The sequence below is a fragment of the Oenanthe melanoleuca genome, chromosome 7, assembly GCF_029582105.1.
Source record: "Oenanthe melanoleuca isolate GR-GAL-2019-014 chromosome 7, OMel1.0, whole genome shotgun sequence".
Classification (NCBI taxonomy): Eukaryota; Metazoa; Chordata; class Aves; order Passeriformes; family Muscicapidae; genus Oenanthe; species Oenanthe melanoleuca.
In genome coordinates, this window is record NC_079341.1 from 28620721 (window position 1) to 28635125 (window position 14405).

Genomic DNA, 14405 nt, shown 5'->3' on the forward strand with positions numbered 1-14405 from the left:
AGATGATACCGCTGTTCTCAAAGCTGGAGCCATAACATGTTGTCGGGACCGTGTTTTCTGTTTCTGCAGCATGCTTTAAAATTTAATTTTCTCCAAAACGCGTGCTGCTCCTTGGAGCTGCAGTGATTTTAAGAGCCTGTGCTGTGTTATGACAGCGGTGATGGTGGTGCTGCACACTTGGCAGAGGGATTAGCTATGGGTCAAATGTTTAACCATCTGGATTTGCTATGAGCTAAACCTTATTTTTGATACCTCTGTTTAGACGAAGTGGAAAGCGATTCCTCCCCCGCCCTTCCCAAACTTTCCCTCCTGCTCTGCGGTGCGGCCGTGCAGCCGCACTTCTCCTACCACCCTGTGGCAATGGCATGCCATGACACACGCCAGCCCAGCCCGGGCTGCTGGCAGCCAGCTGCAGCCATCGACAGAGTTATTTGTCTTCTGGTGATTAATTCTAGGAACAATTAACTTCGTTTCCTTTTTTTTTTTTTTTTTTTTTTTTTTTAATGCAAATAATAAAGGCGTAGGTGCAGAGTGATAAGACGAGAGCAAATCTGTAAAAGAGATTACTACTGCTAAACTCTTTTTGGATGTGTAACTTAAACTATATTAAAATAAATGCTGGAAGGGATAGACTTTTGTTCTGTGTCTGAGCTATTCCTGTATTAAGATAGAAGATCTTAAATAAAATATCCGGGCAGTATTTTAGACACATCTATTTGCTTACTTAACATATCAGGCGATGATGAATGCAAGAAGTTATTGATCAAAAAGAGAAAGGTTAACACAATTAAAATTTTCTCACTGCATGCACATTTCACAAATTCTCTGCATTTTATATGTAGCAGATGGTGTTCAAACAAATCAAGAAGCTGAAGCTAAAAAAACCACCCTGATGGAGAAACTCATATATTTCTTCAAACGATAAGATGAACTGCAGATGTTTGTTGAAGAGTACTGCTGACGCAGGAGACCTAAGAAGCAAAGGCTTAAAAAGACGAGTCCAGTTGTGTTTAGCACTGGCCAACCACTCTAGCTGTCACTGTGTGATTTATGAAGCTTGCTTGCTAGATTTTATGTCGACAGAGAAATTGTGATTAAAAAAATCCCGACCAGTTATCTATGCTAACAGGGATCGTGGCAGAGCTCTAGCTGCAGCATACCTCACACCCCTCTTGCAAGTTTAGCTTTTCTGGGCAGACAAGGATATTTAAGCAGCATAACTCACTTCCATCAATCTTTCAGAGTTTTGACCAACGTGCTTTCATGCTTCTGCATTTTGTCCACATGGTTCTCGGTAGTGCTGCTAGAATACTGTGCTTATCTGACACCTGCAGCCAAATTAATCCCAAGTTAAGCCTGACAAAGTCACTAAAAGGAAAACAGTTGTCTGTTTAAGAACTTGGGAATCAGACACAAAACCAGCTGCTTGATACGTGCTTAAAAATCATTAGCAAGCACTTAAAAAATTAATTTCAAGATTATGCTTGATAATATTTACAAAACCTACAATTAACTCGGTGTTTTACTGGGAGAAAGTCGCACCCTTATCTGTGAGTGTTTCCACACAGAAAATCACATGTTCTTAGGACTTGTTGCAACTTGGCTGTAAATATTTACTTTAGACAGCAGTTTAGTAGTACACAATGTTACAGCCCAAAAGCAAATATTTCATACCAAGCCTCAAATATATGGATTTTCCCATTTTTAAATGATTCAGGCAGCCTTTCCCCTCCCTTAGAAGTGCTAACTCAATCTATAAGCATAAATATGGCATTTCAGAGGAGAAAGGATACAAATCACACATCAGTACAGTAGTCCTCAGGGAGTTTATTATGGGGTAATTGGACCAAAGGAGGGCCAGATTTTGGCCTGATTTACAGTCTCAACAAATCTATTGACATCAGCAGAGGTCTAAGACAAAGAAGAATTTGTCTTTGAGGGGTGGGGAAGACTTGAATTATTCCAGCTTAGCCTCCCTAGGCTAACCTCTGCTCTGAAGGGGAACCATTATGAATGTGACTTGCAAGCAGCTCAACTTGCTGGCTGTGCATGGGTGTAACTCAGAGCCAGGCTTTGCCTCCCCAGCAATGCTTACTCATCAGTTCTGAATCTGCCTTCTCCAAACAATTATAACCCTCTGCAGATATTGCATAACATCACTGAGCATGTGTGGTTTTCTTATACAATTCCTTAGGCTGGTTGCAAAGCAGAGCTCCAGGCTAGAGGCCAAATCACACAGGGTATGAGGAGCTTCAGAAATAACCACCATTCAGCTTTGTTTACTGCAAGGAGCTCTGGAAGGAAACCATCAAATTAAGGATAACAAAGTAAGTAACCAGCTTGTGTTGGTGCAGTTTTGTTATATCCTTCCTAGGATTGCTCATATTCCTGTGGGGTTAGGGAGAGGGTGTGGGGACAGGTTAATGTGGCTGCTGGGATGGAACCAGCAGGGGTGAAGGGCACCACCATGCCCAAGTAACACTGAAAGAGCATTTTGTAAGGTTTGCACAGGGATTTTGTGCTGTCAATGAACATTCCCTCTGCTACAGCTGGAACTGGAAGTGACCCAGAGTAAGTGTTCCATAGGCCATGGCAAATTGCTTGGAGATTTCAATGCATGTGACCATGTAATTATATCATACATATCTTCTAAATCACTGGGTTTGTGGTCCCAGAATGGTTACCAGAGACTAAAGGGCAGCAGTGTCTTCATCTCAGAGTTGATATGAGGTAACGAGGGGCATGAAGTCTCTTTTTCAGATTAGCATGTGGGTCAATGTCTCTGAACTTGCAGCTAGAATTTATCTCATTTATTTTTGTGCCTTAGTTTGTCATGGTATTTCTTCCAGTAGCTGCTCTGTTTCTGTGATTTTCACTGAATTTACTGTAGAAACAAACACTGACAGTTGTCTGAGTCAGATTGTGGTTCTGCCAGCCATGGAGTTCATGAATGTACCTAATGACTCAGTTTTCTGCAGTTCCAGAGCAGTGTGTAATCAGAAATAAAAGAGATGTTTACAGCGTAGTTATGGTTATTGTCAAACACAGGAAATATTTGCAAACATGCCTTAAAATCTCAAGGAAGGTGCCTGGACCTACCCTGTGGGTGGGCTGTGTCTGTCTGTCTGTAACCACTGTGCAAGAAGGCAGGTTTGTACTTATGTTCTTTGGATGCTCTGGGAGCCATTGTGTGCTGGAGTGGCTGCAGAGAATTAAATCTGGTGTGCAGTGGGACTCTCCTACCTGCTGTATGATAGATTGTACATCCAGTACACCAAAAATAATTCAAAAAGATGCTGCACAGGACAGGGTTTGAATCTCTGCCCTGTGCATTTACACTGCTGCCTGCCTGGAGATTTTCCTTTGCTTTAGTGTGCCCACTTGGGGATATCTTTGTGCCTCATCCTCCACCCCCTCAGGACAAAAGATTTCTTTTAGTTGTCTGTTTGCATAGGACTTCAGGAAAAGAGACACCAGTGCATTTAGAAGAGCAGCCCTCAGTTTCCCCAAGGATATGGGTGATGTTATTGCCAGGACATACAGTAGTATCAGACAGGTATAAAAACCACCTCCAGGGAATGCAAAATGTACAAAAGTGACTTAGATACAGACACAGCTTCCAGTACACTTTCCCCTTTCCTTCTTTCTTTGCTGAAGGATGTTATGCCAAGTTGCTTTCCTGCCTGAGACAGTGTGAACTCTTGTCTTCCACTTACTTCTGCGGGACATGCACAAGGCAGAATCTGACTTTACAAGCTCTTACCATCCTTGGTAATGTCATTCCTTTGATAAGGCACCATATTTTATACCTTTCTGCATTTCACATGTCATTAGATCTTTGATCATGAAAAGTCATAAATATAAATAAAGTATTATACTATCCCAGCAAGCTGCAAAATCATCTGTTTAGTCCCTGAAAGTGCTTGCAGAACAAACAGTGCTGTGAAATCATTGTTGGCAATGCCTGTGTTATTCTTGCTCCTGATAAATGCACTATTGAAATAAACCAGCTCTCCCAGCATTAATGATCATTTGATTAAAGAAAACTTTCTAGTTAACATTTTGTAACAATGTAATAAGTAACTTTCAATTAAATTTTTCTATATGTGGGGAAAATGTGTAATGAATAAATCAGTAAAGACCACATAATGGAAGCCTATTAGCAGGGTGAATATATTCTTGTAACTCAAATTTCTATACCACTTTAGTATTATCTTCTATCAGAAGAGAAGGTACAATTACCAATTTTATCTTATCTAAGACTTATTATTAAAGAGTAGTAAAAGAAACTTCATTCCAGAAGCTATAATGTGATTTTTGATTAATGGTGGGATTTTTATGTGACAAGAATATTTCTCCTAGGCAAAGTAGGCACTTGTATCTTGCCTGAACTGACTTGTTTCTGGCAGGCTTTTCACTGACAGAAAGTTTTGCTTCTCTATAGACACATATATTTTTCTGTAGGTACAGCAGGTTTAGGTGTACAGGATCTAATACAATCTCAACTTAATCTATGCTACAAGAAAGGAGTTAAGCCTTTACTTCACATTTTAATCCATTTAACAAGCCTCACTAGCAATAAACACCTTCCACTTTATCTTATGAAATGTCAAAGCTGTAAAGTGAAAGGTTACAAATATGAGCAAAATTCATCATCACTTGAAGTGTTGCAGGTAAGTCCCACACTTGCAGGTAGGTGCAATGTTATTGTTACTGCAAGCTGTGTGTAAATAATTATGGCCAATGGGATGTCCAAAAAATTATTCAAAGTACATGGAAAAGGGTATCCATTCAAGGCTGGTGACTACTTTACTGCTTTCAACTAGATTTGTTTTTCCTAGATTCTTCTTAGTTCCAAATAGCATAAATGTTATTTTGGTTTTCCTTTTTAATGTATATTTTTTTCCTGCATTTGCATCTTCTTTCATATAAATACATGTAGATTAATTTATATACATTCATAGATATATGTGCCTGTGTCAATTGTCCTGGTTTCATCTGAGATAAAGTAAATTTTCTCCTAGTAGCTGGTATAGGGCTGTGTTTTGTATTTAGTATGAGAACAATGTTGATAACACAATGGGATTTCATTGGTTGAGTAGTGTTTATACCAAGTTATTCTTTCCTCCATCCTGCTGTGGAGGGGTGAGTGAGCAGCTGGGGTGCTTAGCTGCTGGCTGGGGTTAAACCACATTGATTTATAAATATACACTCTTATATATATTTAATAGTGCATATGGACAGGTATTTAGGTGATAACTCCAGGTTGGCTCATGTCTGACAAGTCCACCAATAAACTGACACTGACTGGCATATTCTTCTTTGCTTTGCTTGCAATTTTTAAATCTCTATTGCCAATATAAATTTCATAGGTAATTGAAAATACATGGTGTCCTGATGCATGGTGCTGCTGTATTGAATAGAAGGTTTGCTTCAAATTCTATACAATTCAGTGGGTATTATTCAAGGGAAAATAAGTGTTTGTGTGAGATGAGGCATACAAACAATTCATGGAATCCTTTAAATTGTTCAAAATAGGTGTTTTTACTGATTCTTTCAAATACCAGTGAGTTTGCTTTGGAGTGGGACTTCTAAACAGTTTCAACAAGTTGTTTTTTTTCCCTCCCTCGAAAATAAAGACACAATCAGAGTCATGTTCACACTCTTCATTCAATAAACTGGAAGGGCCAAAAGCATTAAGCCTGTGCAACCAAATGTCTATTTCTGCCAAAATGTATGGAAGCAATATCTTTCCAGGTTGTGCCCAAACTGGCTGAGTGAACATGGCCAGCAGAGTTTCACCATCTGTGTTACTGCACATGAACCTGGTGGTGATTCACCAGCTGCTCCTGCTGCCTTCTCCACGTGTCTGTAAATATGCACAACATATGAAACACCTCTGCAAAGGCTCTTCCAGCTTGGAGACCTTCTTCTGCCACAAAAAGACCCCTGCTGTTGATTCAGGTACAAATGGACCACCAGCATATTTTCCAGGGCAGCCACAGGAGTTGTGAACTCCATTCAAGTTTGCAGCAACACTGCAGAGCCAGCATAGATTTTATCCATCCCCTCCAAAACTAGGAAAAAAAAATGGGCCTTTGAATTAACCTCACATTAGTACAAGAAAGATGATGGCATAATTTCAAACGCATGTTATCTTGCATGGAATATAATGGCTGTGCAGGATAATTTCCAGCTTCCCCTGCCGCTAATCTCTGAACAAATACAAACAAAAACAGTAGCAGGTCAGAGCCCCCGTAATTTATTCATTTTCCCTTCCACTGAAATATTTTACAGTCCTACATTTATATGCAATTTTTGGCCCTAAAACAGAATCCCCTTGAGATCTGGCATCTTGTTTGCAAGTGTCTGCAGGGAAAAAAAGGCTGATGGCAGCTGCAGGAACAAAAAAGGCTAAAATGAAATGGGACATGACATCTTCAGTTGTTGTATGGATGTCTGCAAACAGATTTAACGAGAGGCACTTATTTTTACTTTAAAACCTCACAAATGGTTTTTCATCACACAATGTCTGCTCCTGTATCCCTGTTGTTTTGGCCCCTGTTTTTCCCTGTGGTGCTTCCTGCCCTTTGGTTCATGGTGCCTCTGCCCTGCTTGTGATCCAAGCTGATGAACTGTGATTCTGAGCAATACCCAGGCAAGATAGGTATCCCTCAGTCACAGGCATAAATTACACAGAGGATAGACCTTTTCTGGTCTCAGGGTTTCATGGGGGAAGGGGAGCAATGATTATGATCTTTTAATTAGCTTCATTTAACATAGCATGAAACAAAGGTGTTTGTTCTGGGGTTGACAAAACAGACTCAGAATCAAACCTCAGTTAATAGAATTTTAGACTTGGAATTTGAGAGGAAGGAACATCCAGTGGGGTCATATTGTCCAAAGTCCCTGCACGGGGGAGTGCAACACAAAGGAAAGTATTTAGGCACTAGTAATAAATGCTACTGAGTTTCACTGCTCATCTGGCAGCTCAGGAACTAGACCCTCCCTTGCCACCTGCAATTTCACAGAAAGTCTTTGCCAAAAGAATCATCTTCATAAAAATGAAAACACACAACCCTTTGCATCTTTTCGATACCTTATACTCTTACCTTCATTTATATTCAATTTTTCAACAAACTATGGAATAGGTATGAATCCTGAGGTTTCTCATGCTGTGCTTTGAGGCATTGTTAGTGTGAATTGATGGATCTGGTAATGATGGGCAGCCAGGTTATTCAAAGTCATTCCACTGAATTAAAACTTGAAAGTGTTCCTGTCATATAAAACAAAATGCAGATTCTGGTGACATTTCTCACATGAGTGAGGGTGTTCATATGTATAATTGCTTTGGAAATTATGCCTATGGTTTTCTTTTTGTCCTTTTCACCCTTATCTCAACACAGCCCTAATTCCACAGGACTTCTGTTGGGCTTTCCTATCATGTCAGGTGCTGTGTCCACAGACATTTCACAAGTGCAAAAATCTATGTAAGACTTGGGACTTTCATCACTATCTGGGCAAAAGCAGTGTCCAGTTAAAGGAAAAAAAATAAAAAAAAGAGAATGCCTTTAATGAGGTTAGAAAATAAAGGCTGAAGGGTTCTGCAGTTCCCTGGTTCAGACTTTACCTCTTCCCTGCATGCACAGGACCTCACACACCTGTGGGGTGGCAGAAAAACCCTGCAACAGCCAAAAGTAATAACATGAAATTTCAGAATAAACTGCAAAGGCAGAACAAAGCATGAGGCCTGTGAACTATTACACTGGGTGTGATCCTCCTCTAACTTACAACTGGTGTAAATCAATTTACAATTGATGTAGGACTGATAGAGACCTGATGTGGCATAGATTAAACCCCTACTGAAATCAATGGAGTCAGGCAGGTATAAAACTTGAGGCAAAGGAGTGGAGAACTAATCTGATTATCTCAGAGTTATGAAAACATCATTTATTTTCAGAATTGACATACTTTGTGGTTTCTGCTGCTTGACTCTCCAAACATTCCCTTACACTGAAAGTGCACTTGAAAACTTTAAAGATTTATTGCACAGCCCTCAGTTTGGGTAGGTAATTAATTGTGATGACTATTTATTTTGGAGCTGCTTTTGTGTATTTTTGGAGAAAGAAGGAAGTTTGCTGCCAGGCAAGAGGGAATCTTTGTTTTGCTTCTTATAATTTGTGGCTATGTCAGTGGCTGACACATGAAGTTATAGGAATAGCTGCAATTGCTTTTTTCTTTGTGAAAATGAACCGAGCATTTCCTAGTCCTCAGTTTTTTGTGATTTTTTTTCACCTCCCAAGACTTTGGCATCTGTTGCTGTCAGATAATTTGTGGCACAACCCACTTGACCCTTGGTTCATAGGTCATCAGAATCTATATGAAGGGGGTTATTCTCTGCTATTGTTGAGCCAGGGATTTACATCCTAACTCGTATTAATGCTTGTAAATCTCTCATGCATCATTGACAAGAGGAGGCCTAAATTACAATCATATTTGCTTATGAATACTACCAGAGCCCTGACACGGTCCAAACAGCCATGGAAATGGAATATTTGAGGAAGATGGAGTTTCAAGTGAAGTCTAACAGGGCTCTGAACCTGCAAACCTTGCAGGAGTGCAGCTAGTTAGATACTTAGAAATACATTATTAATTGTTTGTAAAAAAGCAAAATGTTTAGGAGAGGTATTGCAGCCTTGTGGCAAAAAAAGTCACACAGAGGAGACACAGCTGCCTGAGCAGAGTGGGAGAACTGAGGGAACTGCACTTGCTGGAATCAGGCAGAGAGCTCTGGGAGGAACTCATCATCACAGGCAGTTTAGCTGTTCTTGATACAGCTTAAGAAACAGAGCAGTGTGAAATCAAATATTCTTATAAACACTACAAACAGGCATGCTGCAGTCCACTCTCTATGATCTATTTTTTGTTATAACCATCTCCATCTTGGTGTCAGGCATTTGAAGTAAACTAGATATTTATTTAGGAAATCATAGGAAAAACTCCTTTCTTTTTGACTAAAGCTTTTAAGGATGTCACTGGCAATCAATATTCCTTTGAGGAGAAATCCTTGAGTAAGATGTGCATTTCCTCAAACAAGAACAAACCCTGTGATGAATTCTGTGTGCCTTGCCTTTATTCAGTTATCATTAAATCCACACTCAGCTTGAATCCTTAGAGTCTGTATTGAGGAAGGAGTTTAAAATTTGGATAACAAAGAGATTTTGAGTGATTTAAATGCAGAAGAGTTCTTGGCAACCATAGAAAAATTATCTCAACCCATAACACTCCTGAATTCAATCTAAAGTCAAAACAGTTTTGCTAATTCTGCAGATAATACTATATACTTGTCTTCCAATTGTCAAAAGTGAAAATCAAAGGCAGTGCAGTCAGTTAATCTGCAATTAAAAACAGTGTATGCTTGCATATTCAATGATAAAATTAAGATATCTAATGACTGAACAAATCAGAAGAGAACTCCCAATTTTATCTCTGATTCTACCTTGTCAGGACTTTTTGCTGCTTTTTTCACCCTGTAGGAGCATACCTGCACATAGTCTATACTTCCCTAGATACAAAATAAAGGACATTTTCCTCAGGTTCCTAAACTGAGGGCCTGAAGCAGAAGTCCCCTCTCATCCACCGGCTCACAGGAGCTGCTGCATCAGTGCATTCTCTGTCACTGCATTCATTGCCACAAAGGTTACAAGTTCAAAAATGGAACAAATTTGAACAAGTTCTTCTTCCTAAAAACAGTAGTCTGTTATTCTAAAATAACCTTTCACAACAGTTTTCTCATGTGCCTAAAAATATTTTTCATTATTATTGAAGAAGCTGAAATATTATATACAAATAGTTATTTACAATTATCAGTTATTCATGAATGTTTTTTTTTCTTTTCTTAGATATTCATGAATATTTCCTGAGGAATTTTTTGACAGCTTGGTGTCCTTTAACTTGGGACCTATTTGTTTCAGTCCAGATGTTCATGATCTTGATGTTTCAAAGAAAAAAACAGATGCATCTTTCCATGTGAGGTGGAAAGACTATTTCCACACTTGTTATCTCATTCTTAATGAATGATGAACACATGATAAATTTTATTTTGCCTATAGGGTGAGAGATGTATGTGCCTATACATAATATATCCTATATCATGGATGCATTATTAAGTCAGCATAATCACAAGAAACAAAAAAGGGATATTAAAGAAACACTTATAAATTAAGTGCTGTCAAAGATGTGTGTCTGATTTTAAGGCTGTTCATTTTATGGATATTATGCCTCAACATTTAAACTCCAGGTTAAATACCAGAACAAATCACTCTTTTGCAGGAAATAATAGAAAAACAAAGAAATGTAACTTAAGCACAATTCAATTAGATGCAAGGGAATTGAGCACCTCAATTCTTAATGAAATTAATGATCTTTTATAATCACAAATGGCCAGACCTTAATTTTACTTGCTATTTAAAAGATGACACCTAGAGTAAAGTCGTGTCCCATAAACCATTAAGTGTCTCTGGGATTCAGGAAAGACTGTCCCTTCCTGGATTAGTAAGAGAGTGTCTTGACACACCTTTAATACTTCCAAAGCCAAGACAGCTCAATTATGACTGCAAGATTTTGATTAAAAGGTAAGTGGAGCATCCCAAAGCCAAATGAGATCAAGCAAAGGGCACTCATTAACTACAGTGGAATATGGCACCTGCCTAAAAGTCTCATCAACAGACATTGTCATATGCAGTTAGTTTGGATTCTTACAGACTTGGTTATAGATAAGCCCAAAATAACAAATGTGGTTTTTAAATTATGTTAACCTTAGTTAAATATTAAAAAAGTTTTTTCTTATGTCTAAGCAAAACATACATCCCCATGCAATCCCTTTACCTTCTGTTAACTATCTGTAGAATATCTCATTTTACTTCTTTCCCCAGATATCTTTTATCAATTTTATGCCTATTATCTCACTCATTTAAGGGCTTATCAGAAAGAATTTGAAATAATAAATTTCAATAATCTGCTCGAATTTTCTTCAAAACAGAAATCTTTCCACCAACAACTGAGTTAAGATTACTTCAAAAAAATATTATTCTCACAATAATGAAAAATAACCTTCCACTATCTGAGAAATATCTGAGAAATAATAGTCTGAGAAAGTTAATAAGTTGGGAAAGTCACCCCAAATTTTAGTTACTGAAGTTGGGAGGACAGGGATTCTTGTGCAATATAGGATTGCACACAAGGAAGAGGTCAAGTATCCTGGGATTTTGGTTTCACCAAATAAATATAGACTGACTCGTGGCACTGACTTCCAAGCTTGTACAAATAGATGTAAAATGAAAAAGTGAATGAAGCAATATTAGAAATGTCAGTGTATCAGGCTGAACAATAGCAGTATTTCGGCAAAACTTCTACCCTGTTTTGCAAACCCTGTAAGCTTTCTGAGCTGAGCAATAATGACTATTTCTTCATATCCCCTCATTATGACTTTCCTACAAATAGTTCTTGACAGTAGAGCCATTATCCCAAACTTCTAGAATCCAAAAATAATATCTATTGAGAGACTTCTTTTTCTTTCGTGTGACCCTCACATCACAACCAGATGGTAAATTACTGCATTTTTCTTCCTAAAGGGCTGGGAAGATGTAGCCCATACTGACTTAATCTGAGCTTGATGAAGTGGTTTGTATTTGAGATAACAAGATTAGATTATCACAGTTTATTAGTTTAAAGTCTTTCTGACAGAGCCTTGTGTTACCTGGTATTAAACCATGAATCATCTCTGCGTGCACTCCACGGGCCAAGTCCTCCTCTGGCATAAAATGACACAACTCCACTGATGCCCTTAGAGCTGCCCTTGCCAAGCCCAGCTGAGGATCTGGCCCTTATCACACAATAAGTTATTGAAATGTCAGTCTTTAGGGAGCTCACCAGCCTGATCTACCTCACCAGTCCTGGTTAGTCATGCCCTGGGGGTAGCTGTGGTAATCTCCATTCAATCTGTGCTTCTGGATTGGAACTGTTTGGAAATAATTCTTTCAGCTGCACACCTTGCTTTTGGGAATTTTGCCAAGAGGTTTCTTGCTCTGTTTTGAAATAAAGACTCACATCTCTACTGAGATTTTGGCTCCATTCCCTGTTGCAGAATTTTCAGTAAGTTATTAGGTGCATCATTATCCCATTTCATTTCCTGGCTATTCTGACTACCACTCTCATACTTTTACACTGAAGCCACCAAGATCTTTTCCTCAGCCCTCTCCTGAGTATCTGATCCAAATCCCACTGAACTCCATTCAAAGTTTCCCAGCAAACTTTCTCAGACTCCTAGGAGAAAATAAAGAAAGATATCTAAAGTTTTTGATCATGAAATCTTTTATGCCACAGGTTGAGATGTTGGAGTGGAGCACAGAGAAGCAACAGGGAGATGAGATTTTAATTTCTGCAATGTCTTCTACAGGTTTTCCTCTGCCTCTGTACCTGTAGGAAGAAATCTCTTGGAAAGCACTTACTTATGGACTTTTTTTTTCCATTTGGACCATACTGCTTCCTGCTGAAAATGAGAAACTGACTTCACTGGAAACTTTCTACAGATTGCTCAGGTTCATGATTTTCAAGGAGAGAGAGAAGATTCTGAAATAACTATTTGTGGGTCTTTAAGTTTACTGTGGGTCTCTGCAATTCTTCTATAATATATTAGTGGAATATTGTGCTGATTCATATTTCTGCATTCTCTGTGTTCAATCTCATAGGGTGCTTTGTTAGGATCAAGAGCAGGAGAAAAGATGAGCACACAGACAGGTTTCCCTGAATAAAGAACATGGCTCATCCTTAGGATTCAAGCAGCTGGCTAAAAAAAAAGCTTTTTCTAGAGAGGAGGAAAAACTCAATGTAGCAAGAGCATCTTCATCCAAATTTGCATACTTTTGAAGGCTGAAAAAGTCTAATCTTCCTGAGCACACAAAAAATCAAATAGGAGATTTCTCCTTCACTCATGTCTCCAGCCCACATCTTAAACTCTGGCAAATAATCTCACTCTCTCTTTCTGGACTTCTGCCCCGTGTCTGTATGTCCTCTGCTTCCCTCTCCTCACTCCTCCAGGCATTCCTCAATGGCCAGGCACTTGCCAGTGCTGTGTGGGTGATGACATGTTTCTTGGCTTTGATTTGGAGACTGCTATAGTTTCATAAGTGACTGTAAGTGCTTCTTTTCAGCTCTCTGGAATGAAGGGCAGCTGTTACACCTTGGGCCTCAATAACTCAATAATTTTGTCCAGCCACCACTAACTTCTTCATCACCTCATTGAGCCAGCACTGGTCCTGAACACTCTGTTGGCTTGTCCTCTGGACTCTAACATCCTTTTGAGTCTGCTGTTTTCCTCTTCTGCCCCTGCTCTGTCACCTCCTCCATCTCAAACAGACACAAAAATACTCAAGAACAATTTCACTGAAATCCCCTTCAATGCTTACTTTTCCTTCAGGTCTTGAAACCTGACTGTATTTGGGATGGAGATTGCTGGTGTTTCAGCTGTGTGCTTCCATACTACCATTTGCATTAATCATTTCAAGTAGAGGACAATTTTAATTTCCACAAACCCACCTGATTTTTTTTTTTTTTCAGTTTCTTTGGTTATACAGACTAGCAGCTTGGGTGCCTGCTGGGTTCTGAGCAGCAGGACCTGCCCCATGTGACACCCAGTGCTTTCTCTCAAGTTATTCACTGTTAATGGTCTTCAATAGAGAACCTCTCACAATAAAAGTAGGCAAAAAAAGCACCCATTAGAAATCATGTGTGTTTGGTCCTGAAGCAGAAGACCAGGAACAAAAGTTAGTTGAGCTTTTTGCCTCTGACTTGACAGGGAATTATTAAGGGCACATCAGAGAAGGCAGAGATGACTGGGAGAGGGATTCCTAGAACAGTAGAATTCCTACTCTACAAACTCTTTTTAGGGGAACAGCACTAGTTCTTCAACAAAGGAATGGTTCTGCTGCCAAGTGTTTCAGAATATTAATTATCCAGTTTTTGCCAAGTGTTTGGAAACAGAACCATGGAATAGTTTGGGTTGGAGAGACCTTTAAAAGTCATCTAGTCCAAGCCCCCCACCATGATCAGGGACATCTGTGATTCCAACAGGTTGTTCAGACTCCTCTCCAACCTTGCCTTTAGTGTTCCAGGGATGAGGCTTCTGCCACTGCCAGAGACTCAGCTCTGGTAAATCACTTGGGAATCCTCTCCCTGACCTCAGCTCCTATCTAGACCAGATCTCAATACAGATTTTAAAATATTTCTTCAGAAAACTATCAGAAACATTTTCAATTCAGTGCTGGGAAATGAGACACTCAGCACTAACAGATTTAATATTAATTTTGTCACAGACTAGGTTGCCCTACTGATCTTTAAGCCCTCAC

The 14405-nt window shown here is 39.2% G+C and overlaps 1 long non-coding RNA gene across 1 annotated transcript; it reads left to right on the forward strand.

Annotated features, from left to right (window-relative positions):
* The first annotated feature begins 2195 nt into the window (after nucleotides 1-2195).
* Nucleotides 2196-13880, forward strand: LOC130255797 (uncharacterized). Its single transcript, XR_008840993.1, has 3 exons — nucleotides 2196-2327; nucleotides 3455-3556; nucleotides 12458-13880. It is a non-coding gene; the product is annotated as an uncharacterized LOC130255797 (long non-coding RNA).
* The last annotated feature ends 525 nt before the right edge of the window (nucleotides 13881-14405 follow it).